The sequence below is a fragment of the Humulus lupulus genome, chromosome 3 (genome assembly GCF_963169125.1).
Source record: "Humulus lupulus chromosome 3, drHumLupu1.1, whole genome shotgun sequence".
Lineage (NCBI taxonomy): Eukaryota > Viridiplantae > Streptophyta > Magnoliopsida > Rosales > Cannabaceae > Humulus > Humulus lupulus.
This window is the reverse complement of record NC_084795.1, coordinates 104564185-104568735: the sequence shown is the minus strand read 5'-3', so window position 1 is coordinate 104568735 and position 4551 is coordinate 104564185. Positions and strand designations below refer to the sequence as shown.

Here is a 4551-nt window from a genome sequence, read left to right as displayed (position 1 = left end):
ACTAGTCATCTCTTTCATTTTATACCCCAAACAAGGTTTCCTGAAGAATGCAAAACAGATATAATAGAGGAATATCTAGAAGATGCAAAACGAATCAATGGTACACTTTGATATTACAACAGAAAAACATGTAAGCCCCAGCATGTGTTTTAAAAAAAATGGTGCGTCCCAACGCAACAAGAAATCAATGCAATTCCAGAAAAAAATAATCAGCTCTCTCCAACAAGATATTTTAAGTGAAAATTTAAAACAACAAGTTGCAGTCAAATAAGTACAAATATTTAGCTAAGTTCTCATTAGAATGAAATATTTAAGGAAAGCGTTAATTGTTATTTTCCTTGATTAAGCTATAATGACTACTGTAATGCATGTTGGTGAATTGGATTGCTTACTTATTTATAGTAGTGTTTGAAACTAATTTGTTTGATGTGATCTGAACTAGTAACTGAAGTTGTTTCATGAGTTTCAAAAGCTTGATTCATGAAAAAGCAAACTGGTGCAAATTCTTGCCAAGAAAAAGCAACATTCGGTAAAATACATTTCCATTGGTCTTGTGATTTTGTTATCCTTTATGGTGTACTCTTATCCTGTGATTTATTGTTGGTTTTGCAATGTGCAGGCTGTCTTACGTAAAACAAGAGGCTTAGCAATGCGTATACATATATATATATTTGTGTTTGAATTGTTTTAGGATCCTCTTTGGGAAACTTACTTCTGTCAAGTTACAGACACTCACTCATCAGGAGAAGCTTGCTTTCTGGATCAATATCTATAATTCTTGCATGATGAATGTAAATAGATGATCTCATCTAGTACTCATAGCTTCTTTTTGTTTCTTTTATGTATATTTTCTAAAGCTGTCATAAGTAAAATAAAAGCACTATTTTACTGTAGGCATTCCTGGACCATGGAATACTAGAGAGTCCTGAAATGGTTGTTGCCCTGATGCAAAAGGTATGGAATGTTTTAGTATCAAAGTTTTCCTTTTCAATTTTTTTGTTTCTTTCAAACTAAATACACAAACATTATCTATAATGATCAATGATGTATATGGTTATGTTTCCTTTTAATTAGGCAACAGTAAATGTGGGGGGAAATGTGGGTAGTGATTATGTTTCAATGATCAATGAAATCAGTGTGGCTTTATCTAATGGGGATAATTAGTTATTGGTGCCAGTTAAATTAATTAAAACCATCTACTTACTGACCATTGTGTAATTTCTTTCCCCATTTGTCTTGTTAAACTGTGTAAATTGATGGTAGTTTCTTCTGGTTTACAGAAGATCTATCTAGCTTATACAATTATTTTTCTCACTCACACTTTCCCTGTTTTTAATCTGTTTTTCGTTAAATTTGACTATAATAATACTGAATTTCTTTCTTTGAATGTTTGGTGATTTCAGAGTCCAGATGGTGATATTATAGATTGTGTTTTGTCTCATCAACAACCAACTTTTGACCATCCTCAGTTGAAGGGACGAAAGCCATTGGTAATACCAATAATTCAATTTCAAGATTTATATAAATTGAAGTGATAAATTGTTTGAATATTGATTGAATATTACGTAATGTGCAGGAATAGGCCAAAAACTCATAAAGATCATCCTAATAGTACTATGATGAGGACTCAGGAGCTACCAAAATATTGAGTATACTAACAGTAAGTAAATGCTAGATAAAATTAAATAATAAAATTGTATGTTTAAATTCAAATGATTTAACTTATAAGGCCAATTTTTTTTCTTGATATCAGGAAGCAATAGCAATTGGAAGAACATTTGCAGCCATGAAGGACTATCAAATTGATGGCAACAAAGAAATGGTGGCATTAGGAACAATGAACATTGTTGGTTCTTTGATCTCTTGTTATGTAGCTACAGGTGATCTAGTAATAGTCGCTAAAAATTAATAAAATTTGAGACACATATATTATGTATTGGTAAAATTATTCATAGTTGGTACATCAATTAACTAATACACAATGATTACAAAATATTATAGGTTTCTTCAAGTTTAATTTGGTTTCTTTATGTTTGTAAGGAAAAAGTGTTTCTTCATAGCCTTGTGGACTAAGTTGAGGAGAAGAAGGAACCACCAAGAACCGGCCATAGTAAGAGGTACAAATTCATAGATTTCCTTAGTAGTTTACAGTTCCGATTTTTCGTTTTCATTTCTTAGGATGGCTATGAATTTGTGGGGTGTTTTATATAGGTTTAATCTGTGTTTAGGGACTATAAACTTTCATTAAGGGGTTGTGAATGATTTAATATGATAAGGTTTTAATTTTGGGCTTGAATCTGTCTTTTGCTTTCATTAGCCTTTTAATCTCCACTTTCTCATTGTATCTTTTGTCCTCTGTTCTCTGTGTAGCTAGTTGCATATATAACTGTTTGCCCCAATTATATAATATTATGTTGTCAATATATTGTTCAAATTTAATAACCCAAGCATTAATCTGCACATATAATTATATATATATTTTTTCTTTGTTAGAATATATATGTCTGTGTGCCAATATAGAGATGATTTATAATAATGTGAGACTTAATTATAATGATAAATAACTGAGAATTGAAGGATTAATCAATGAGTTATATATATTAATTTAACTTGTAGATTTCCAATGAGGTATAGAAATAGAAGCAAGCCAAGCATAGACAATAGTGCTGCAAAGAAGGTTTCCCAAGGATTGGGACTTGTTTGGAGGTTTGAACCAAAGGAACTGCACAAATATGGATAGGATCAAAAATTCATTTGTTAGAAATGATTTTGCATTTATTTTTTTCTGAGTGCCTTCAGAATTCAAATCCCTTGACTTCTATCACTTATTTTCAAGTTAAAACCACATATCCTTTTTTTTTTCTGAGTGCCTTCAGAATTTAGTTGCTTGAAAAAATTATTGCTGCTTTGTTTCTGTCTGTAAAAGTTATCCTGACTCTACCGAAAATCATTGCCTGGATCTGCCTGAATTGATTGGTTTCTTGGAACCACAAAATGAGTGATTATTGTTTGGGTTTTTTTATTAATTTTTTGAGGAAACAAATAGAGGTATTGTTTGTGGTTTAAGGCCTTGCTTGTTTGTTGAGAAACTGGGGGAGAATTCTTCACTTGTTCAAAGATTCTGCAACCAAAGAAATCCAACGATGCATGATTTGATTCTTTTGCTATTCTTATGTTGTTATAAATACATGTTCTTATAAATAATTTTTTTTGTTTCTTCTTTAAATTATAGGAGAAAAGGACTACTATGAAGGACAGCTTTTAACTCTGAAATCTTTGGAGGAAGTTGACTCTATAGTACAATCAGAAGGCATTGATGAAGATGATCTTGATGAACAAGCTCAACATGAAAGAGCCATGAAGATCTCTAATTATGCAAACATAATTCTCTTGGGACTTAAGATAAAATTTGAGTATTTTTATAAGAAATCTTGGCTGAAGTAAGTTCTTAAGAGCTTTTACAGCTCCAGTCGTATCTGTAATGTTTTAGATTATATAGACCATGTTTTAGAGTATTTGAGTTCTTGCATCAAATAATATTTTATGGCCTTATAGAACATTCATTCCCACTTTACAAACTAAAATTGAAGCTTATGTTTGATTCTGCAGATCTATGCTACTATAAAGAGTGGGTCCATAGCCATTGCAGCATCAACACTAGATTCTTTGTTGGATCTCATGGATGGTGGCATACTTTGGTTCACTCACTTGACAATGAAAAGTATAAATATTTATAGATACCCCATTGGCAAATTGAGGGTGCAGCTCGTTGGCATAATCATTTTTGCTGCTATCATGGTGACACTAGGTACAATCTGTAGCTTAATTTGTTGATAGTTTTCACAGATTTTTCTCTTTCTTGCTTCATATCTACATTGAAGGCTGTTTGGCTTCCTTAGTGAACACATATATCATCTAGTGTGTTTTACTCTATTTGTTACAGAGTAGATAAATTCATGAGTCTAGGATGAAACAAGGAAAAAATAAAGCTTATTGAGAGACTTTGTTTTATTAAATTTGTCTAAAGAAGACATGTTATTTGATTCTAGAAATTTTTTTTGGTCATTTTCTGCCGGAAATCTCTAAAGTATATGGTCATGATTGCCAAATACAGACACTTAATAAGGTACTTATTTTATTTTATTATTTTTCATGTACTTATTTCTTTATTTCCTTGGCTTTGTGGGTCTTAAGAAACTTCTAAGGAAAACTAAAAAATAGAATGAAAGAAAATTTTAATTATATAAAAGTTTTGTTTAAGTTTTCTCTTCGTGCTAATGAAAGGATTATGCAATTAATTTTTGTTTAAATTTATTTTTATGATGTGCTATGGTTTAACTAAGGACTTACAAAGCTCTTGGGCTCTATATACATATACTATATATACTATAGTACTCTCTTGCATATCCTCAAAGTTGGTCAGCCATAGATTTTGATGGCTAGAATTTGCCACTGATATGAATTGCTATGTGTTTTTTGACTTTGGATTGAATTTTAAGTGCCATATTTTGGATACGTTCCTCTGTTTTCATGTGATTTATTTTTATGCAT

The 4551-nt window shown here is 31.0% G+C and overlaps 1 long non-coding RNA gene across 1 annotated transcript; it reads left to right on the top strand.

The window, feature by feature from the left end:
- The first annotated feature begins 872 nt into the window (after positions 1 to 872).
- On the top strand, positions 873 to 1909 carry LOC133821289 (uncharacterized). The gene is made up of 4 exons (XR_009887443.1): positions 873 to 954; positions 1404 to 1490; positions 1577 to 1660; positions 1754 to 1909. It is a non-coding gene; the product is annotated as an uncharacterized LOC133821289 (long non-coding RNA).
- Positions 1910 to 4551: the final 2642 nt, after the last annotated feature.